Here is a 24,949-nt window from a genome sequence, read left to right as displayed (position 1 = left end):
AAAGCAAAAGCTAGACTTAAATTCTCAGCCAATTTAAAATGTGTTTAAAATATGTGGTTATGAGTTTTGAAGCATATTTTAGGGGAGCATGTTATAAAGGAAGTGTTTACTATAGGCATGAAATTGTACTCTAATTCAATTTGATGCTTTGAATTATACTTTCCAAGTGCTCAAATTGGACTTTCCAAGTGCTTAGTACAGTGCTCTGCACACAGTAAGTGCTCAATAAATACGATTGAATGAATGAATGAAAGCATAAGCAAAGTCAGCAACATTCTGATTTGCAGCTATCCTGCAACAATCCTAGTTGTTCTTTGCTCAAGCTACCAGCTGTTTGTTTTTGAAAGCTTTGTTTTTCATCATTACCTAGCATTTATGTATACTTAACATTGTGCAGTGCCATTTTCTGATTCTCAACACGGATCACATTTCATTTTTTAGCTACAAAAATCAAGTCCAATTTATAACAGGAATGGATGTAGAATAAAATCTTACTGCCTGGAAAATGTTCTACCATAATCCCATCATTGTGCTTAATATCCACTGTTGAATTTGTCCATGTCAAAAATGAGAAACACTTCCAAATTAGCTCTTCATTTGCACTCAGTACAGACAGGTTTTTTGGCCCTTTTCTGAGAGATTCCCATGATCTTCTCATCTTATCTTTCTCAGAAGTTTCATCTGACCCAGGCTGAAGTGTTCTTGGGTAGATTTGAGAAGGCAAAGGAAGCATTCAACCATTTAAGCTAACCACCTAAGGAAAGATCATTTTTATCCAAGTTATTTGGGAATGAGTTAACTCTTCTCTCGGTGCCTTTTCTGCTTTCCATGAATGCAAATTTCAATCATTTTGGAAAGAGTTGGGAGCCTGTTAATCTGGTTCGGACCCTTGACTGCACCTATAATAATCCTAAACCATTCAAAACCGGATGATTTAAGCACATCCAGTCGAATTCTTATATTTCAAAAATATTCTCAACACTTTCCTTCCCTATTCTGTTTGGCCATACACCTTCCCATAACTGGAGACACTCACTCTATCTAACCTATCCCAATTGACCTTATATGTTAAGACAGAGCTGAAGGAAACATTGAAAGGCTTCAGCTTTTCACAATCATCTGTAGACTTCCTTTCCTGTCAGTCAATCAATCAGTGGAATTTATTGAGGGCTTTTTACGTGCAGAGCACTGGATTAAGGACTTGGATGAGTACCATCCTTAGAGTCCCAAATGGTCAGTTCCTCCAACGTTTCTGTCCTGCTTCAGATGCTTAATTGCACTACATCTCAGTTAATTAGATCAGGTCTGATTAGACTGTAAGCCCAACAAAGGGCAGGGACTGTCTCTATCTGTTGCCAACTTGTACATTCCAAGCGCTTAGTACAGTGCTCTGCACATAGTAAGCGCTCAATAAATACTATTGAATGAATGAATGAATGCAGTCATACATACAGAAATAATTGTGATCCAATTCTTTCTTCTTCCTTTTGCTTTTCTTCTTGTCATTTCAGCTTCTCCAGTCATCCAGATCTACTCTAGAGCAAATATACCTTAGAATTCATCCTAGCTCCAAGACGTTAATCTCTCATATCTCGTTGATCTTTGAACTTTGTTGACCTAACCTTCCAAACTTAGGTTAAAGATCTCCACACTAGTTTAGACAGCTTACTTCCAAAATCATACTTTCCCTTTCACTACATTGGATGCTGATTCATCTTCTGCCTTCATCGTCATGCTCCTCTTTCTTCCTGAAAGATTACCAAGGAATCCAAAATATTCCCTTTGGAAACACAGACATTCATCTCCAGGGTCAATCAGTCAATTGTATTTATTGATTACTTACTTTGTGCACAGTGCTGTCATAAGTGCTTGGGATAGTACAATACAGTACAGTTGGTAGACCCAGTCCTTTTCCACAAGTAGTTTACAATCTAATCGGGGAGTCAGGCATTAAAATGAATTACTGATAGGGGAACAAGCAGAGTATAAGTAATCACAATTTGATCAAGCTGAAATCTTTTGGAAGAAATCCTATCATAAGAACTCATAGTAGAAAAAAAATCAACAGAACACTCAACATTTAGCTAGGATTTTGATTAAAAACATTTTGAACAGAAATCAGTGCTACGGTGTATGGTACCTAAGTTAGACATAGGTTATGTATTATGTCATCTCACCATTATTATCATCAGTGGTACTTACTGTGTGTGTAGCACTGATCTAAACATTTGGGAGTATTTTTATAGACAGAAGTTATGTTTGGCTTTGCCATCTTTAGAACCAGTGTATGAAAGTATGAGTACCATTCCTTTGGTCATACAATTCCCTTGGCCTGAAATCCCCTTCCCCATCAGGCTGCAGCTCTCTTCATCTTCAATGCTCTCCTAAAATTCCACCTTTTCTAACAAGCTTATCCCAAATAATTTCCAACACCCCAATCTGTGCCAACCCAACAGCTGGCACAGTATGTATATATTCAAATGACAATCGATTATTTTTTCTGTTTCCAGTAGTTGTAAATATTTATATGTCTATCTGTCTCCCATATTAGAGTGTAAGTTCCTTCTAGACAGGGAACATATCTTATGCTTCTCCAGTATTTCCAAAATGCTTAGTATAGTGCACTGCAACCTGTAGGCACTCGATTAATAGCATTAATCAATCAATAGTATTTATTGAATGTTTCCTGTGTCTAGAGCACTTTACTGAGTGCTTCAGAGAGTACAATACAATAGAGGAGGTATACACTATCCCTCCCCACAAGGAGCTCACTGCTATTACTTAAAGTTACAGAATTGGGAACCACAGCAGCAACTACATTTTTTTAATAGCATTTGCTAAACACTTACTTTATGCTAGGCACTGTACTAAGTGCTGGGATAGGTAGCTAGATTCTACAAGCTCACAGTCTTAATCCCCATTTTACAGATGAGGTAACTGAAGCACAGAGAACTTAAGTGACTTGCTCAAGGTCACACAGCAATCATGTTGCTGAGTCAGGATCAGGTTCTTTCGAATCCCTGGCCGTGCTCAATCCACTAGGCCACATTACTTCTAGATTATCAGGATGTTTTAAGTGAATATTGCATCAATATGTGGGAATGACTGTTTCATTAGGAAGTCTGTGAAAATGGTCACATACACACACACCAAAGCATTAATGGTCAGGATGACAAATTCTGCATTTCATTATTATGCACTCTAAAAATGTTGCTTAGAGAAAGAAAGATTAAAATTCACAGCAAGAGAAGTGTTTGTAACACACCTAGAGGTACAACTAATGAGGAGAACAGTTAAGCTGCACTTCAGGTCATATCTGTTTGGAAGCACTTCTACCTGACCAGCAGAGGATGTGCTGGGTAATAATGACAATATGAAACATTGTGACCCTGAAGATTGGGCAAGGGTGGGAAAGAGAAATGGGAAAGAAGGGAAGGCATGAGGGCTGGAATTTTAAATTCTGTATTTATTGAGTGAGCCCACAATAAGCTGCCTTTCTAGTGACTTTTTGTCATCCCATGAAAAACAAGGAAGAGACTTGAAGACACTGATGGGCTCTACTTGAGGGCAAGTGATTGCTGGCATGTGGGGGCGGAGCATGGAGGGAGGCATGGCCTTCTCTCCCCATTCTACCCAGTAACAGGCCTGGACCAATCAATGACTGCACGTAGAGCCCCAGGGGCAACACCCAGTGCAGATAAAAGGCGGTCGCTTTGACTCGTGAGGAGACACCTGAAGCAGCACTGAGGCACGGCTGAAGCAGGAAGAAGCACACAGAGAGAAGCAAACACTGAGGCAGGAGAAGCAGCAGGAGAGCTGCACTTGAAAGCAGAAAGAAGAAGTATCAGCAGAACGGGCTACCTTGATCAGCAGACTGGTATTGGACCCTTGGTGGAGTGGAGTGAGTGTGTGTATGTATGTCACTCCCTTGCACACTGGTAAAACTAAGTAAAAAACTTTCCACAGTAACCTTGGTGAGCAGAGGTGTGGTTTGACTCTACTACCTGTCACCGAGGCTTCCCCGGTCTAGGAATCCTGGTTGGTACAAACTGGGGGTTCATGATACGAAGCACTGTACTGAGCATTTGAAATCTCTTCTAGGTCAGTGCCTTGTTGAAGAAAAACCCGTGTGGGCTGTGGGCAGGGAATATGTCTACCAACTCTATTATATTGTACTCTTCCAAGCACTTAGTACAGTGCTCTGCACACAGTAAGTGCTCAATAAATACCACTGATTGAAGTCTAGTGGGGATTGACAGTCAACAGTAATCTTTTTCATTCATTCAATTGTATCTATTAAGTGCTTACTGTGTGCAAAACACTGTACTGAGCACTTGAGGGAGTACAATATAACAATAAACAGAAACATTCTCTTGCATTTCAAAGGACATTCTCTTCGGAATAAAGAGTTTACTAAAAGTGCTTTCAAGATACAGCAAAATATTTTCCAGTTGTGAGAGTACTTCTTTTGTTTGAGGTTCTGTGGAAGTTCATTGTGGGCAGGGAATGTATCTATTGTCATATTGTACTATCCCAAATGCTTAGTACAATGCTCTGCACACAGTAAGTGCTCATTAAATACACTTGAATGAATTGGTGGAGAGCTATAACATTAGTGCCTGGCCAATTACTCTTAAAAATTATGCTCTACTGTTTTGATGTATTTTATTTCAGTACTTAAATCAGTCCATTGGACTTCCTTTCAGTTGGCTTTTGGAGCTTGACAATGGTTTTGACTCTTCTCAAAGTTTTCATGGGTGTGTCCAGCATTAATCATGAGGGAAGTATAACTGAGGAAATAGTTAATCTTTAGGGAGAAGCAGAAGTAACAAGAACAAAAGGAACGTGTTCAATGGAAGCAAAAAAAAAGCGGAAATGTGCTCTAATTTCTTCTCCATGTTTGGTATGTGCTTTTAGGCTACTTAAAAACAGTAGAGCTATTTTGGTACTTAGAATTGCACTCTTACCTTAATTCTCCCAAAGAAGGAAGTTTTCTCTGTTTCTATTTAAAGCCAATGCTAGTCATGTGTGTGAAAGTCACACTTACCTTCCACACTAAAACAAGGAATCAAGATTCCTTTTTAGAAACAAATAATCAAAAGGAGATTCCTTCATTGCTTCATTTACTTACTGGTCATAAGATAAATACTTATGGAAGTTAAATAAATGGTTTCATGGACCTCAGATCTAAATTGGTCCCTCAATTTCTACTGTAAAGAAGGGCGTAGTGATTAAGGGTCCAAAATACCTTGCTGAAAAATGATTTCTTTTTTCCTTTTTTCTTCTTTCCTGTTTCTTTGCAGAGTGTTGTTAATGGCACAAGAATATTTTAGAGGTATGACCTGATCTTGAAAAACTGTACAGCATTTATATTAATAAAAAAGCAAGATAAGGTCCAGAGAATTGGTATGAGTGATGTCAAGCCTAAAAAAATGAAAATATAACTCCAAATTTATATTGCAATTTAGTCTTGGAATCAAGTAATCTCCTTAGTAATTGTTTCCTGAACTCCCACTAGGTGCATAATAGTCTATTAGGCATTTGGGTTATAAACAACCTCTAGATTGTAAACTCCAAGGGCAGATATTGTGTCTATTTACTTAATTGTAGTCTCCTAAGTGCTTAGTACAGTGCTCTGAACACAGTAAGCAATCAATAAATGCCATTGATTGATAGGTGAATCTGAGAAAAAGCATAATCTATTGCTTCATTTAGTTGAAAATATTTATCTATTATATGCTGAGAGAAACAGCTTCATCAAGTGGATATGGCACAGGACTGGGAGTCAAGAGACAGATTCTAATCCTTCCTGCTGTGTGACCTTGGTCATGTCACTTAACTTCTCTGTACCCCAGTTTCCTCATCTGTAAAATGGGATGAAAATACTCTGTTCTCCCTTCCTTTAGGAGCCCCATGTGGGACTGTGTCAATCAATGGTGTTTACTGAGCACTTACTTTGTGCAGAGCACAGAATTAGCAGACATGTTGCCTGCCCATAATGAGCTTACATTCTAGAGGGGGTGTCCAATCCAATTAGCTTGTATCTACCCCAGTGCTTGGTCCATTGTAATGGTTGTAATGGTTCAACAAATACCACAATTATTATCATTGGTAGACTACTTATAAGATGTTTAGTGTCCCTTGGGCTACTTGTGATTGAGGTTGTTATCCTCCTTATCTTTTCAGATTGTGGGAAGACTTCCAAGGACCAGTATAATGTTTGGGGGTTAGGATGGGGCCAGAGAAAGTGGAGTCTAACAAGAAATATCCTGCCCTCAAACAGTAAATGGGCATGGAGCTGAAGTGGTCTCATATGTGTAAACCCCACTTCTTCACAATTTCCTCCCATTCAATCACTGATTTCCCAATTTTTTCAATTCACCAATCTGCCAATATCATGCGTGATAAACCAGAGAACCCAGGATACTGTGGGAAGTAGGATTTATTAATAGCAAAGACTCCACAGGTTTTCATAGTCCTACAGTCAACAACAGGGTAAAGTCAATGAGGAAGGTACAGAGATATTCTGTTCCATGGCCACAGACTGCACCTCTAACCTTGGTCAGTCATTTCATTATACATGATATTGACGGTAGTAGATGGCTCACTGCAACCTGTAACTACTCCTGGAAAAACAACTCTAGTACATGTCCTCTGACTGAAAAAATCTAAACTAAATTCCTATGTGACTAAGTTCATATTGGCCAGGGAATGTGTCTATTTATGGTTATATTGTACTCTCCCAAGTGCGTAGTACAGTACTCTGCACATAGGAAGCGTTCAATAAATACAATTGAATGAATGAATAAATCCGCTAAGCACTTGAACACTTCCCCCGGGAGCACTTATGAACATATCTTTAAAATCTGTTGCTTCTTCCTAGATTTTTCTTCCCTGATAGATTGTAAACTCCTCAAAGACAGGGACTGTATCTACTAATTCTACTGTAATATCCCATATCCTTAGTATAGTGTTTAGTACAGAGTAAGCACTCAGTGAATATTACTGATTGAAGATTTATTAGGAAATCTAGGGCGTTGGGGCTTTTTCGTTTGTAGCACTCTGAAAGGCTGAGCAGCACAATCTAGGACCACGCTAATCACCCCAAACAGGAAGGGATCTAGAAAAGAAATCTTTAAACATTAGCTGCCTCACCCAAACTAGGCTCGCTAGAGAACTGTGGATGTTGGGCCTTAAATAACCCTACTGTGCAAAAAGAAAACAAAACCTTACCAAGCACAAAAAATTAATCATCACATCATGGACTATGAGGCCTAGTGGATAGAGCATGGGCCTGGGAGTCATAAGGACCTAGGTTCTAATGCCGGCTCTGTCACTTGTCTGCTGTGTGACCTTGGGCAAATCCCTTCCCTTCTCTGTGTCTCAGGTCCCTCATCTGAAAATGGGGATTAAGATTGTGAGCCCCATGTGGGAGAGGGACTGTGTCCAACCTGATTATCTTATATTTAACCCAGTGCTTAGAACAGTGCCTAGTGCATAGTAAGCACTTAACAAAGACCACAATCATTATTATTATTGTTATTATTATTACCTAGGTATAATCTATACATGTAGATCTTAGCCACTCTTTTATCCTACTACATCCAACTCACGCTCTCCACATTTCTCCAAGTTCACCTCATTGTGTGTATGTACACCTTGTTCTTGACTCTTCCATTAGAGAAGCAGCTGGGCAAGTCACTTAACTTCTCTGTGCCTCAGTTACCTCATCTGTAAAAATGGAGATTAAAAAACGTGAGACCCACGTGGGACAATCTGATGACCCTGTATCTCCCCCAGCGCTTAGAACAGTGCTCTGCATGTAGTAAGCGCTTAACAAATACCATAATTATTATTATTATTTTCTCCTATCCCTGGCTCACACGCTTCCTCCTGCCTGGAACTCTCTCTCCCCTCTAATCTGTCACACTCACTTCTCTTAATATTCACAACCCTTCTGAAATCCTCCTACCTCCAGGAAGCGTTCACTGATTGATTTTTCTACTCAGGTTGCACCGCCCCAACTATTATCTCAGCACGTTGGCACTCATAACCTCATTATATTTTTGTACATATTGATTTACATACTCCGCTTATTTAGGCCTTTCTTCTTCCTACTATAGGTAAATTATTGTGCATCTGTCTCCACTGTTAGATTATAAACTTGTCATGGGTAGGGGTTGGATCAATCATTCAGTCGTATTTACTGAGTGCTTTCTATGTGCAGAACACTGTATTAGTGCTTGGGGAAGTACAATACAACCTAATTAGCAGACATGTTCCCTGCCCATAACGAGCTTACATCTCCTATGTCCATTATATTAATTAAAGCACCTAGTGCAGCGCTCTGCATGTAGTAGGTGATCAGTATATATGGCTGATTAGTGTACAAGATGTGGAAGGAACTGCTAGCTGTGTATCGGTCTTATCAGTCTAGACAGTAAGCTTATCTAGACTGTAAGCTCGTCTCTAGACTTTAAACTCATTGTGGGCAGGGAATGTGTCTGTTTATTGTTATAGTATATTCTCCCAAGCACTTAGTACAGTGCTCTGCACACAGTAAATGCTCAATAGATTTGATTGAATGACTCAGTCACCCTCGCACCATTAAATTCATCTCCCGGTCAGAAGCATCATCTTCAAAATCTGAAGGACAGATATTGTTTGTATCATGTGCCTCTTATTCAAAGACAGGATTCCATTGAAAGCAGGGTCACCCAAGGCAAAACCCCAAACCCTGTGATGGCATCATGAGTCTTTAGCCTGGCCAACAAGTTTAAAACTGGGATGGCAGTTTAAAAGGGCCTGTTAGGAGGGAGGAAGGAAAGAAGGAAGGTCCCAAGAAGGTGGGTTTCTTACCAAGTAACATATATCAACAATGATTTAAGCCTGAAAATAGCTTCATGAAATAAAATAATCATTGGTGGCAAATAATATGTTAGCATATCCAAAAATTGTTTTCAGTCTGATGCTTAAATACACGTTTAATCAATGGAGATAGATGAGATATCTTCCTCTTAATTACTGTTTTATACAAAAAGGCAAGATTTTTAGAAAGATGTATAAATGTGTTTACATTTAGTTCAGAGTTATTTATGTGCATAACATGAGTGCACATTATTTCTCAATGATGGCTTGTTTTTAATATCTGCAAACTTTCAAAATGTTTAATTTCCTTCTTTGGGGAAAGAACTAAGTGGTTGAGTTGAAAGAAAACACCCGATGGGTCATTTTCCAGTGTATAAACTGGATACCTATCAAGATTTTGCATGTTTGTTTGGATTTGGTAAGATTACAAGAAAGGAGACTAGCAAAGAAATCTTTGCTGATTTTAAAGGGATGATTCTGAAATAATGGTATAGTAAAATACTGCATTTTCAGAAAACTTAGTTGCCCAAACATTTCCAGAACATTCTTGTTTTTCTAGTAGACCAAACATTCACTACAGTTCTGAACATCCAACCCATCATTCCATCCCCTTCCCACTTTCCATGAGTTCCACAGGCTGCACTTGGCTGACGCTTCCCTTCATCCTTGAGTTCGTGAGTCGTCCTTGAGGTCATTCTTGAGGTCATGAGTTCGAATCCCAGCTCTGCCACTTGTCAGCTGTGTGACTGTGGGCAAGTCACTTAACTTCTCTGTGCCTCAGTTACCTCATCTATAAAATGGGGATTAAGACTGTGAGCCCCACGTGGGACAACCTGATTCCCCTGTGTCTACCCCAGCGCTTAGAACAGTGCTCTGCACATAGTAAGCGCTTAACAAATACCAACATTATTATCCTTGACCTCTTCCTGTCCTAGTAAGTGCTTCTCCTCGCCAGCCCTGAAACCTGGACCACCCCATATGACACTGTCTCTGCCACCACTCTCCCCCAAGTGGGCTTCATCTTCTCCCACTCCTCATAATTCATTGAGAAAAGGGGAGGATTTGGTTTCCTTCTTGACTCCCAATGCCATTTTTGCACCATCCCACCCCTTATCTCTCTCCCTTTATTTAACATCCATGTGATTCACCACTACCACACACTCCAGTTACTAATCATGGTCATTTACCACCCACTGGACCCCACCTCCAATTTTCTGAATCATTTTGATTCCTTTCTCACATTCCTTTCTCCTTCTCTGTCCCTACACTGATCCTCAGGGACTTCAATATCCACGTGAATGTTTCTGATGACCTCTCGGCTGCCCACTTCCTCTCACTCCTCAACTTCACTGACCTCCTGCTCCATCCCATTTCACCCACTCACCAATTTAGACACACATTTGATCTCATCTTTAGTTATTGTACAATCCCTGTCATCACCAACTCTGAATTATCACTTTCTGACCACAACTTCCTCACCTGCCTTCTCTCCCACCAACTCCTCCCTGCAAATCTGTTGTGTTCTCTAAAAGAGACCTCTGATCTTTGAACCCCCCCGACCCCCAACCACCAATTTTCTAAAGTCATCTTGTCCCATTTGGTCTCCATAGCCAACCTACCTTCTCTTGACACATAAATCACTGCTTAAAACAGTGCCTGACACATAGTAAGCACTTAAACACCATTAAAAAAAAACCATTACCTCAACTCCACCCTCTCCACTGAATTCAACTTCCTTGCTTACCTGTCCCTTTGTCAACCTCATACCAACAACCCACAACCCTGGATCACCTCCACACTATACTTTCTCAGCTCTTGTGCTTGAGCTGCCGAGCATTGCTGGCAGAAATCTAGACCTCACACTGACCACATCCATCCCAAACATATCCTCACCTGCTACAATTCTGCCCTGCACCTCCTCCTACCCCACATCTACTCTCCCATCCTTTCTAGCAGTATATCAAAAGGAAATCTCCCACCTTCTACATGGGCATCTAACTCCACCCCTCCATAACTTGTTAAAAGTCTTTGTCACCTCCTTTCTTCCCTCCCTAACCACGATCTTCAACCACTCACTCTCATTCATTCATTCAGTCATATTTATTGAGCACTTACTGTGTACAAAGCACTGTACTATGCACTGGGGAGAGTACCATATAACAATGACACATTCCCTGCCCACAACAAACTTACATGTTCCTTCCCCACTGCTTTCCAACAAGCCCATGTACCCCCATCCAAAAAACAAAACAAAAAAACCTTTCCCTTTACCCTTATGACACCCTACAGTTTTCACCTCCATTCCTGCCTACTTTTCCTTTCCAAACTCCTCAAGTGAGTTCTTAATACCTGTTGCCTTCACTTCCTCTCCTTGACCCCTGGCAATCTGGCTTTCACCCCCTCCACTACAGAGAAACTGCCTTCTCTAAGGTCACCATTGAACTTTTACTTTATTGGCAAATTCAATGGCCTCTACTCCATCTTTATCTTTCTTCAACTCTCAGCTGCCTTTGATACTGTGCATCACCCAGTTCTGGAAATACTCTCTAATTATGGCTTTAATGACACTGTTTTTTCCTGGTTCTCCTCCTATTTCTCCTTTTTAGTCTCTTTCACTGGCTCCTTCTCTGCCTCTGTACCCCTAACTATGGGAGTACCTCATGGCTCAGTTCTGGGTTCACTTCTAGCCTCCATCTACATCCACTGCCTTGGAGAACTTCTTTAACTCTCAGCTCTATATGGAAGATTCCCAAAACTGCTTTAACTCCCAGCTCTATATGGAAGATTCCCAAATCTACCTTTCTGGCCCCAAACTCTCTCCTTCTCTGCAGTCTCACATTTCCACCTGCCTTCAGGGCATTTTTACTTGGATGTCATGCCAACAGCTCAAACCTAACATATTCAAAACTGAACTCCTCATCTTCCCACCCAAACTCTGTCTTCCCTGTGACTTTCCTATCATGGTAGTGAGTACTATTATCCTCCCTATCTCACAAGCCCATAATCTTGACTCATCTCTCTCATTTAATCCACATATTTCAGCTGTGACTAAATTTCTGTCGGTTCTTCATTCATTCATTCTTTCATTCAGTTTTATTTGTTGAGCATTTACTGTGTGCAGAGCACTGTACTAAGTGCTTGGGAGAGTACAATACAATAATGAACAGACAGTTTCTGCCCACAATGAGCTTACAGCCTAGAATGGGAGAGACAGACATCAATACAAATAAATACATTACAGATATGTACCTAAGTGCTGTGGGGCTGGGAGGGGGGGAAGAGCAAATGGTGCAAGTCAAGGCAATGCAGAAGGGAGTAGGAGATGAGGAAAGGTGAGGCTTAGTCTGGGAATACTCTTGGAGGAGATGTGCCTTTAATAAGTCTTTTAAGGAAGGGGAGAGTAATCATCTGTTGTATTTGAAGAGGGAGGGCTTTCCAGGCCAGAGGCAGGACATGGACTAGGAGTCAGTTGCAAGTTAGGCGAGATCAAGGCACAGTGAGAAGGTTAGCACTAGAGGAGCAAAGTGTGCGGGTTGGGTTATAGAAGGAGAGAAGCGAGGTGAGGTAGGACGAGGCAAGGTGGCGGAGTGCTTTAAAGCCAATAGTGAGGACTTTTTTTTGATGCGGAGGTGGATGGGCAACCACTGAAGTTTTTTGAAGAGCGGGGTGACATGTTCTGGATGTTTTTGTATAAAAATGATCTGGGCAGCAGAGTGAAGTGTGGCCTGGAGAGGGGAGAGACAGGAGGCTGGGAGGTCAGAAAGGAGGCTGATGTAGTAATCCAGGCAGGATAGGATGAGTGATTGTATTGATGTGGTAGCAGTTTGGATGGAGAGGAAAGGGTTGATTTTAGCAATGCTGTGAAAGTGGGACCAACAGGATTTAGTGATGGATTGAACATGTAGGTTGAATGAGAGAGAGGAGTCAAGGATAACACCAAGGTTATGGGCTTGTGAGACAGGAAGGATGGTGGCACTGTCTACAGTGATGTGCAAGTCAAGGGGAGGACAGGGTTTGGATGGGAAGATAAGGAGCTCTGTTTTGGACATGTTAAGTTTGAGGTGACAGGCAGACATCCAAATAGAGATGTATTGAAGGTAGGAGGTGATGCGAGACTGGAGACAGGGGGAGGGAGAGAGGGTTCTTCCTTCATAACGTCTTTAGAGTCTACCCATTTCTCAACATTCAAACTGCTACCATGCTGATCCAAGCACTTATCATATCACTTCTCTGTGCCTCAGGTACCTCATCTGTAAAATGAGGATTAAGACTGTGAGCCTCACGTGGGACAATCTGGTTACCCTGTATCTACCCCAGCGCTTAGAACAGTGCTCTGCACATAGTAAGCGCTTAACAAATACCAACATTATTATTATTATTATTATTATCCCTTAACTACCACATCATTCTCCTCGCTCATCTCCCTGGCTCCTGCCCCTTCCCTCTCCAGTCCATATTTCACTCTGATGTCTGGATCATTTTTCTAAAACTCCTTACCACTGGCTTTAAGGCACTCAGTCAGCTCTCGCCCTCCTACCTTACTTTGCTGATCTACTGTGACCCAGCCCACACATTCTGCTTCTCTAACTCCAACCTACTTAATGTACCTCAGTCTCATCTGCCCCTCTCTGATGATCCCTTGCCCATGTCCTCTCTCTGGCTTGGAACTCCCTTCATATCTGTTAGTCCACCACTCTCGTGTGAATTCTGCAGAATGTAATTTTCACCATTCATTTTTGAAGCTTATAATTCATGAATTCATGGTAAATATCAAAATTTGGTAACAGTATTTTCTTTAGGGTTGGGGCACTATGTATAATTTGTACCACTAAATTGAGCCCAAGTTTCCAACTTGTGTAATTCCATGAAAGCACCAGTCTACTGACATTTTTACAAGCTCACAAACCTGAACTGTAGTCCTAGTCCTGTGTACAATTACCGATGCCCTGGAATTTGACACTTTGACCTGGATTCCAAAGTATTCTAGTATTTATAACTGCAAGTACAGCCTTGACTGATCCATGATTGATGTGAAAATGGGTCTGGGCCTTGGGAAGGGTCTGCTGTGCTTGTGCGGAGGTACCCCAGCTGCCATGCTAACATCTCCAAGGACTTGGAGGATCTAAATTCTTTAGGGCTGCCAACTACTAGAAGATGGAAAACCTGGGACACTTTCAGGACCATGGTAATTGGGGAGGTGAGATTGCTGAAACACATGAGAGATGACACACAGTCTTTTCACTTAACTAGTTCTCCTAACCCATAATCCCCAACAGGAAGTAGACAGTTTACTGGGTCCCATGGATGCCCAGATTAGGCAACCATTGCCACACCCACTTTGAGTATCAGAGGGACCTCTACTAACACCAGTCTTTTTCTGTAGAGAAGAGGAAAATGTTTCAGCCCAGTCCCAAAGGGCTGCCAACCCTCACAATGATTCCAAAATCAACTTCATCTGACTCTTTGTCCAGTTTCATCATATTCTTGTTCGTTTCTTCACTTCTCAGATGATTCTTATGTCCTTTCCACATCAACAGCAGCAGCGTTTACTGAGTTCCTCGTTTATGTAAAAGTACAGTGTTACTAGGTGCTGAAGGGAATTTATAAAACAGAAAAAAAAAGACAAGCTCCCTGATTCCCAGGGGCTTGCACTATGGTGGGAGACAAGCCAATATAACAAGCATACAATTAGATAAACAAGGGACACACTCCTCTCTATCTTATCAGAACATGGGAAATAAACAGAAGGAACTGGAAGCTTTAGTTTAGGAACAGAGTTATACTGTATTTGGAATAACTGAGACATGCTGGAACAGAATTCATGACCAGAGTTCTGGACTAGAAGGCTATCAGTTGTTCCAGAAAGATAGGCAGGGAAAAAAAAAGAAGATAGGGTTGTTTTTATACATTCAAAGATAGCTATTCAGTCTAAGAGATCCAGGAAATAGACTAAAAGGTAGAAAATATCTAGGATAGAGTAAAAGATGAAAAGAGCAAGGATGACATTTTGAGTTTTATAGATCTCCATACAAGAGTAATAATAATAATGATGATAATAATAACAACTGTTTTTGTTAAGTGCTTACTATGCACCAAGCACTATACTAAGATCCGGGGTAGATGCAGGATAATCAGATCCCACATGGGGTTCACATTCTAAGTAGGAGGGAGAACAGACATTGAATCCCCATTTTGCAGATGAGGGAACTGAAGCAAGGAGAAGTAAAGTGATTTGCCCAAGGTCACACAGCAGGTAAATGGCAGAGCGGGATTAGACCCCAAGTCCTCTGATTCCCAGAACCGTGCCCTTTCCAGTAGGCCATGCTGCTTCACTAGGCCACGCTGCCTCCTCACCGTCCCCCATTCTCACCTATCCTGCTGTTGACCCCTGGCCCACATCCTCCCGCTGTCCTGGAATGCCCTCCCTCCTCACCTCCGCCAAACTAACTCTCTTCCCCTCTTCAAAGCCCTACTGAGGGCTCACCTCCTCCAAGAGGCCTTCCCAGACTGAGCTTCCCCTTTTCCCTCTGCTCCCTCTGCTGCCTTTCTGCCCCCCCTTCACCTCCCCTCAGCTAAGCCTTTCCTCCCCTTTCCCTCTGCTCCTCCCCCTCTCATTTCCCCTCCCCTCAGTACTGTGCTCGTCTGCTCATTTGTATATATTTTTATTACCCTATTTATTTTGTTAATGAGATGTACATCCCCTTGATTCTATTTATTGCTATTGTTTTTGTCTGTCTCCCCCGATTAGACTGTAAGCCCATCAATGGGCAGGAATTGCCTCTATCTGTTGCCGAATTGTACATTCCAAGCGCTTAGTACAGTGCTCTGCACATAGTAAGTGCTCAATAAATACTATTGAATGAATGAATGAATGTAATAGTAATAATAGTATTTCTTGAGCACCCACTGTGTACACACTGCATTCTACCTAAACATTTGTGAAAGAAAAGAAGCATGAGGCATGTTCCATGCCCTCAAGAGGGAGAAAAGGTAGATAAGGTCAATTTGTCAAAGTGGATTCAGATTAGGGTTTGGGAATTATGGTAATGGGAGATTTTACCTACTGTGAAAGCTAATAGGAAAGCAATTCAGCTGACCACTGATCGTCACACAGACTTTTGGATTTCAGTGAATAAAAGTTTGCATTGCAGAACATAGAGAAGCAGCATGGCTTAGTGGAAAGACCACGGGCTTGGGAGTCAGAGGTCGTGGGTTCTAATCCCAGCTTTGCCACTTGTCAGCTGTGTGACTTCGGGTGAGTCACTTAACTTCTCTGTGCTTCAGTTACCTCATCTGTCAAATGGGGATAAAGACTGTGAGCCCCACGTGGGGCAACCTGATAACCTTGTATCTATCCCAGTGCTTAGAACAGTGCTTGGCACATAATAAGTGCTTAACAAATTCCATCATTATTATTATAGAAGAATCAGGCTGGGCAGATGCTCTTCTTGATTCTATTCTTGCCAATAGAAAAGGCCTAGTGAAAAATTTCAAGGTGAATGGTTTCCTTGGTGGGAACAATCTTGCAAGACAATTGCATCCAAGAATCTAAGGAAAAGGAGGTAAAATAAAGAAAATGAACTTTAGGAAAGCATATTTTAACTGGCCTAGGGCATTTGTCAGATGGACTAGATCATAGGAACACCAAGATCCAAAAAGACTGGCTGTTTCTCACAGGCTCAGAAACCAAGGGAGGATAAAAAGGGGACCAAATTGTAAAGAGAACCAACTCTCAAGAGAACCAACTCTTGAGGTACCTGAAGGGAAAATGAGAAGGCTACAGAAAATGGAAACTGGACCGGATTGCCAAAGGACTGAACAAAGTTTGGTGTTAAACTGAGGGGACGGACAGACGCGTCGTGAAACAAGTTCTATTGAATATCCTTAACGATGACCCAGATGCAGAGATTGATCCTGTGCAAGTCAAATTTGGATGATGCCATCTGGTGATGTCGCTCATCAGCAGTGACAAATAAGCCTAAGTTCTGGGACTTCAGGGTCAAGAGACTGCACAGGGGAATTGATTATAGCACTAGTGGCTTCTACAGAGCTACTTGCATTTTGTCTGCCCTGCCAGTTATGTTCCCACTGGGGCACAGACTGCAACAAGCAATTAGGTAGGCAGCAGTGTGCCCTATTGCAAAATGCATGTGGTGTCTTTGCCCATGTTAGCCAACTACAAGGAGGATCAGGACTAGAACCCAGGTCACCTGATTCCCAGAGTGGTGCTCTTTCCACTGCATTGGAAAAATGGCCTAAGAGAAAAATGTAGAATAGTGTATTTAGGGACAAAGACAATGTCTGTATAAGCACAAGTATAGCAGGTAAAGCCCTGGAGCTCAGAGTTTACCAGAAGTTGAAAAACGTGTCAGTAATGTGGTGCTATTAGTAAAATCTACACGGAAATGGGCTATATAAACAGGAGCGAAGTGTTCAAGTGTAGGGGAGCAATCTTTCCACTATACTCTGTACCGATCCCACTCTTATTAGAACACTGTGTCCTATCAAAGTACGGTGTATGATACGTGTTTTTCAACAGGGCAGGGACAAACTATTCCTCAATAGATGGAACACTGAGACGACAATACAGGGTCTCAAAAATGCCACCCTCACCCCATCTTCAAGCCCACAGGTGAAAGATCAGATTGTTGCAACTATACCCAATGCCAGAAAGCCTCTGGACTGGCTCCTGAAGAACAGCATTGAATGGAGGCTCCCAGAATTTCAATGTGGCTTCAGACCTCAGAGTGACTCATTGAATAATAATAGTTCATTCATTCATTCAATAGTATTTATTGAGCGCTTACTATGTGCAGAGAACTGTACTAAGCGCTTGGAATGAACAAGTTGGCAACAGATAGAGACAGTCCCTGCCGTTTGACGGGCTTACAGTCTAATCGGGGGAGACGGACAGACAAGAACAATGGCAATGAATAGAGTCAAGGGGAAGAACATCTCATAAAAACAAAGGCAACTAAATAGAATCAAGGCGATGTACATTTCATTAACAAAATAAATAGGGTAATGAAAATATATACAATTGAGCAGACGAGTACAGTGCTGAGGGGATGGGAAGGGAGAGAGGGAGGAGCAGAGGGAAATGGGGGGAAAAGAGGGTTAAGCTGCGGAGAGGTGAAGGGGGGGTGGTAGAGGGAGTAGAGGGAGAAGGGGAGCTCAGTCTGGAAGGCCTCTTGGAGGAGGTGAGGTTTAAGTAGGGATTTGAAGAGGGGAAGAGAATTACATTGTCTGAGGTGAGGAGGGAGGGCATTCCAGGACCGCGGGAGGACGTGGCCCAGGGGTCGACGGCGGGATAGGTGAGACCAAGGGATGGTGAGGAGGTGGGCGGCGGAGGAGCGGAGCGTGCGGGGTGGGCAGTAGAAAGAGAGAAGGGAGGAGAGGTAGGAAGGGGCAAGGTGATGAAGAGCCTCGAAGCCTAGAGTGAGGAGTTTTTGTTTGGAGCGGAGGTTGATAGGCAACCACTGGAGGTGTTTAAGAAGGGGAGTGACATGCCCAGATCATTTCTGCAGGAAGATGAGCCGAGCAGCGGAGTGAAGAATAGACTGGAGCGGGGCGAGAGAGGAGGAAGGGAGATCAGAGAGAAGGCTGACACAGTAGTCTAGCCGGGAAATAACGAGAGCCTGTAGCAGTAAGGTAGCCGTTTGGATGGAGAGGAAAGGGCGGATCTTGGCGATATTGTAAAGGTGAAACCGGCAGGTCTTGGTAACGGATAGGATGTGTGGGGTGAACGGGAGAGACGAGTCAAGGATGACACCGAGATTGCAGGCCTGAGAGACAGGAAGGATGGTCGTGCCATCCACGGTGATTAGGAAGTCTGGGAGAGGACCGGGCTTGGGAGGGAAGATGAGGAACTCTGTCTTGCTCATGTTGAGTTTTAGGTGGCGGGCAGACATCCAGGTGGAAACATCCTGGAGGCAGGAGGAGATGTGAGCCTGAAGGGAGGGGGAGAGGACAGGGGCGGAGATGTAGATCTGCGTGTCATCTCTGTAGAGATGGTAGTCAAAGCCGTGAGAGCGAATGAGTTCACCAAGGGAGTGAGTGTAAATGGAGAACAGAAGAGGGCCAAGAACTGACCCTTGAGGAACTCCAACAGTTCAAGGATGGGAGGGGGAGGAGGTGCCTGCGAAGGAGACCGAGAATGACCGACCAGAGAGATAGGAGGAGAACCAGGAGAGGACGGAATCCGTGAAGCCAAGGTGAGATAAGGTGTGGAGGAGGAGGGGATGGTCGACAGTGTCAAAGGCAGCAGAGAGGTCAAGGAGGATTAGAATGAAGTAGGAGCCATTGGATTTGGCAAGAAGGAAGTCATGGGTGACCTTAGAGAGAGCAGTCTCGGTAGAGTGGAGGGGACGGAAGCCAGATTGGAGGTGGTCCAGGAGAGAATGGGAGTTAAGGAATTCTAAGCAGCGATTGTAGACGACTCGTTCTAGGATTTTGGAAAGGAAGGGTAGTAGGGAGATAGGGCGATAACTGGAAGGGGAAGTGGGGTCAAGAGCGGGTTTTTTTAGGATGGGGGAGACGTGGGCATGTTTGTAGGCAGAGGGGAAGGAGCCATTGGAGATTGAGTGGTTAAAAATAGAAGTTAAGGCAGGGAGGAGGGCAGGGGCGATGTTTTTAATAAGGTGAGAGGGAATGGGGTCCGAGGCGCAGGTGGAGGGGGTGGCACTTGCGAGGTGGGAGGAGATCTCCTCTGAGGATACTGCAGGGAAGGATGGAAAAGTAGGGGAGAGGGTTGGTGGGGAGGGGAGAAGCGGAGGGGTGACTTTGGGGAGCTCAGACCTGATTGTGTTGATTTTTGTGATGAAGTAGGTGGCCAGATCATTGGGGGTGAGAGATGGGGGAGGGGGAGGAACAGGGGGCCTAAGGAGAGAGTTAAAGGTCCAGAACAATTGATGGGGGTGACGGGCATGGGTGTCGATGAGGGAGGAGAAGAAGTTTTGCCTGGTGGAGGAGAGGGCAGAGTTAAGGCAGGAAAGGATAAATAATAATAATAATAAATAATAATTATAAATAGAATATGTAAAGAATAATGATAATAAAAAGGATAAATAATAATAATAAAAAATAATTATAGTACTTGTTAAATGCTTACTATGGGCTAAGCACTATTTTAAGTGCTGGGTATGATCTTTGTGGTATGTCAGATCCTGGACAGTTGCAGGGAGCAGCATCATGATCTCATAGTTTGAGCTCATCATGCTCATCATTTCCATAGACTTTGCAAAAACATTTGACACCATCAGTGATCTGAACCCTGATCTGATTAGAGAAACAGCGTGGCTCAGTGGAAAGACCCCGGGCTTGGGAGTCAGAGGTCATGGGTTCTAATCCCAACTCCACCACTTGTTATCTGTGTGACTTTGGGAAAGTCACTTAACTTCTCTGTGCTTCAGTTCCCTCATCTGTTAAATGGGCATTAAGACTGCGAGTGCCACTTGGGACAACCTGATCACCTTGTACCTCCCCCCCGCCCCCAGCACTTAGAACAGTGCTTTGCACATAGTAAGTGTTTTACAAGCACCATCATTATTATGAGAAGCAGCATGGCTCAGTGGAAAGAGCACGGGCTTTGGAGTCAGAGTTCATGGGTTCGAATCCCGGCTCGGCCACTTGTCAGCTGTGTGACTTTGGGCAAGTCACTTAACTTCTCTGTGCCTCAGTTACCTCATCTGTAAAATGGAGATTAAGACTGTGAGCCCCACGTGGGACAACCTGATTCCCCTGTGTCTACCCCAGAGCTTAGAACAGTGCTCGGCACATAGTAAGCGCTTAACAAATACCAACATTATTATTATTAACCCTGGAAATTGCCTGGTAAATTTGGCTGCCCTGAGAAGTTCATGTTGTACTGTACCCTCCTAAGCGCTTAGTACAGTGCTCTGCACACAGTAAGTGCTCAATAAATATGAATGAATGAATGAATGAATGAATGTAGATTCTGAGACTGCTTCACAATGGCCCGGCTAATTGGGCCAGAGCTGAGCATACCCTGTCTGATCCATTCCCCATCATCCTGACCATTGGCTTTAAGGTACTCCATGAGTTCTGTCTCCAGTCTACTTGTCCACTGTTTCTTCCACCCCACTCCTTTCACACTTTTCATTCCTCCCGCGGTCCTGGAACACCCTCCCTCCTCACCTCCGCCAAACTAATTCTCTTCCCCTCTTCAAAACCCTACTTAAAACTCACCTCCTCCAAGAGGCCTTCCCAGACTGAGCTCCCCTTCTCCCTCTACTCCCTCTACCACCCCCCTTCACCTCTCCGCAGCTTAACCCTCTTTTCCCCCCATTTCCCTCTGCTCCTCCCCCTCTCCCTTCCCATCCCCTCAGCACTGTACTCGTCTGCTCAACTGTATATATTTTCATTACCCTATTTATTTTGTTAATGAAATGTACATCGCCTCGATTCTATTTAGTTGCCATTGTTTTTACGAGTTGTTCTTCCCCTTGACTCTATTTATTGCCGTTGTTCTTGTCTGTCCGTCTCCCCCGATTAGACTGTAAGCCCGTCAAACGGCAGGGACTGTCTCTATCTGTTGCCGACTTGTTCATTCCAAGCGCTTAGTACAGTGCTCTGCACATAGTAAGCGCTCAATAAATACTATTGAATGAATGAATGAATGAAATCTGCTCACTGTGCCTCCTTGGATACATAACAAGGGTGCGATTTGCTAATCTATGACTCCCTTTACATTTGAAAAAACTTCTCCAAACCCTTTGTTGTTTGGGTTCCGCCAGATCAAACTGCCGCCCCTCCCACTCCTCCTCTGATTGGTTTCTCCAGGCAAGATCTGATTGGTGAGAAGACTGCCCTTTGAGTCCCCTGTACCAGTGATGCAGTCCCTTCTGGTTTAATATGGGAGGGTAGGTACAGTGAGCACTGCATCTTACTTCTGATAGAAGTAAGTATGCTCTTTTCCAGATCTGACTACCAGTCCCGTGGGGTGGGGTGGGGTGGGGAGAGAGCAGTTTGGATGCACTCACTAGAGTTTTAGATCGAAGGGGAGAGAGGTGTTTTTCTCCCTTTTTAAGCCTGCCTAAATTTTAGTACCTTTTGAAGTCCAATAATAAACTGCAAACAAGTGGGAGGGAAAGCAGAAAATATTCTGTATTTTACATGGTCCCATGCTTTTTCCACAGGAAAAGCAGGAACTACAAGAGGAGGGAACATGTTCATGACTGAGAGGGTGTCTAAGCCCAGACACACTGACTCAGGATCCATCTGAGCCCAGGAGGGTGGGCATGGTGAACACACTGTTTCCCAGGTCTCCTGACTACCATGATGCAATCGCTTTGCATACAGTAAGTGCTCAATAAATATGATTGACTGACTGGCTGGAGTTTGAGGGTAAGGCAGGGAGGTGTTTTTCTCCTCTTACAAGCCTGGTGAAATGTCAGTATGTTTTGATGTCTGATAAACTGCAAGCAAGTGGGAAAGAAAGTGGAAACATTCCTTTCTTCTACTTCTCTATAAATCTTCACAAAAAAACTGGGAAGGACCGTCATCCACCTTGCTTCCTCCCCCACTCCCCGCCCCATTCACTATAAATGCCAAAATCCATCCTTAGTACACTCGAGTAATAAAAAAGGTACTTCGATAAATACCGCAAAAATGATAAATCTGTGAAGAATTTGCTAATTAGGAGGATTTCCATCCATAAAGTTAGATTGCTTCATGGTACCACCTATTCTCATAATAATAATATTAACCATGGACACATCTCTCCCAGAACACCCCACCTCCTGCAGTTGTTAATAATTATATTATTATATTAAAGCCTAGTACATTTCCCAACACACAATAAATGCTCAATAAATACCAATCAAGTATTTAGTGAGTGCTTCCTGTGTGCAGAGCACTGTACTAAGAGTACAGGAGAGTACAATTTTAAAGAGTTGGCAAACACTTTCCCTGCCCACAGTACCATTGATTAATTAAATGATATGGTGAGCTGAAATTGGGCAACAGAAAATAAAGGAGATAGAATAAATGTTTTAAGGATGCATTAAAACAAAACTTCAGACATCTCAGCTGCATTTTGGGAGACAGCTGGGACAGACTGCTTTTTTATGGTATTTGTTAAGCACTTAGTATGTGTCAAACACTATTCTAAGTGCTGGGATAGTTACAAGTTAATTAGGTCACACACAATTCTCATCTTGGGCCTCACAGTCTAAGTAGAAGGGAGAACACATGTTTAATCCCCATTTTACAGTTGAGAAAACTGAGTCACAGAGAAGTTAAGTGATGTGTCCAAGGTCACATAGCAAGAAATTGGCAAATCCAGGATTCGGACCCAGGTCCTCTCACTCCCAGGCCCATGATCTTTCCACTAGGCCACACCACTTGAAAAAAGAAGCTGCTCTTTCAGATCAGAATCTTAGAGTGATCATGAAACAGTCAAAAGCAAAAATAATACCAGGTACTGCAAGCAACAAACACAATAGTACAACAAAAATAGTTTTTGTGCATACACAGTATGGATGGAACAATAGATTTCACATTGGCCATTTCATCCACACACAATGATAGGTGAATTTCCTCATCAGTACTGTCTTCTTTGAGTTTGGAAGACATCTACATTTAGTCACTGCACTTTAAAATAGATGTACAAACACCTGGCAAAGGTCCCTAGAAGAGTGACAAAAATGATAATAGAGTTGGAAAATTGATCCTTTGAGAAAAGGTTAAAGGAACTGGGTTTGTTTAGCCTGTGAAAAGAGCAAAATGTGTTTTATAATTATTTTAAAGTATAAAATACAATTTTTAATGGGGAAAATCCTACACAGATATTCTCAAACTCCAGTGAGGATTGAAAAAGGAAATGGGACTGAAATTAAAAGTGACATTTTATTAATCCCTAAGAATGAATATTTTACTCATAGGATGAGAAAACGCTGGGATAGTTTACCAAAGGATGTTATATAAACTATATTCTGGAGATCTTTAAGAAGAAAAGATAACCACTGGACCTGGATGGTTTAGTTATTCACCTGCTTTGAAACAGAGGACTGGAAAGGAGTATACGATTCAAATAGCACTGCTAAGCAATATGAACTGAATTCTGTTTCCATCACAATTTTGAGTGACAGTGACTAAAATAAACAATTTTTAAAATCATCATTCAAATGGTTATTTTAGGGATTTGCTTTAAGGTGAGACCTTACCTCCTAATTAGTCTCTGCTAGAAATCCTGGAGTGATTATCTTATTACAACGTCTTTTCAGTTTTCTCTTTTTAAGAGGAAGTGTCAAGAGGAAGTGTCTTTTTAAGTGTCAGCTTTAGGATCTTGCAAAGCATAGACATTTATTATATTTGAAGCCAAAAGGCTAAGATAAATACATTAGCCAGCTGTAATGAGACAGAAACTTCCCTATATGTAGAAATATATACAAACACTTCCTCAGACATAAACAATTTGATTTGCAAGGGTCTTAATGGTTAAATAAGGCATCAGGTCCCCTTCCCCCTTATGACATGTGACAGAGCATCTCCAGGCACCTATGTCTCCCCAAATGCATTTGTCTTTAGACAAAAAAAGTGTCTAATATTTGGAGATCCCAAAATCCTAGAATCCAATTCTAGAGATAGAGATTCAAGTTTAATAATTTCTGGAATAGGTTAGAGGTGCTGAAGAATGCTAAGCATCTAATTTATTCAAAAACACCTTAGCAACATGGGAAATCAAACATTATGACAATTGATTATGACAATCCTTTCCCATCTGCATTACCCTTCCACTGGATTTGTACCCTTTATTCACCCCCATCCTCAGCCCCACAGCACTTGTGTACATATCCATAATTAATTTTAATGACTGTCTTCCCCTTTAGACTGTAAGTTCTTTGTGGTGAGGGAACAGGTTTACCAGTTCTGTTATATTGTACTCTTCTCAGAAGTTAGTACAAAGCTCTACCCAAAATAAGTGCTTAATAAATATGATTGGGTGATTGATTTGATCCTTATATCAGAAACTATACACCTATAATAGAATTACAAATAAACCTCAATATTGTTAGGTAATGCAAGTAATCACAGTTTGATCAAGCTGAAATCCTTTGGA

At 42.3% G+C, this 24,949-nt stretch overlaps 1 long non-coding RNA gene across 1 annotated transcript in view; it reads left to right on the top strand.

The window, feature by feature from the left end:
- LOC114806631 overlaps window positions 1–24,682 on the top strand; it is a 49,351-nt gene extending 24,669 nt beyond the window's left edge. The window contains exons 2-3 of the long non-coding RNA XR_005659491.1: window positions 22,026–22,187; window positions 23,772–24,682. This is a non-coding gene — a long non-coding RNA (uncharacterized LOC114806631). The remainder of the gene's footprint in view (window positions 1–22,025; window positions 22,188–23,771) is intronic.
- The last annotated feature ends 267 nt before the right edge of the window (window positions 24,683–24,949 follow it).

The sequence above is a fragment of the Ornithorhynchus anatinus genome, chromosome X1 (assembly GCF_004115215.2).
Source record: "Ornithorhynchus anatinus isolate Pmale09 chromosome X1, mOrnAna1.pri.v4, whole genome shotgun sequence".
In the NCBI taxonomy this organism is placed as follows: domain Eukaryota; kingdom Metazoa; phylum Chordata; class Mammalia; order Monotremata; family Ornithorhynchidae; genus Ornithorhynchus; species Ornithorhynchus anatinus.
Note: the sequence above shows the minus strand (reverse complement) of the source record. Positions and strands in the feature narration are given on the sequence as shown.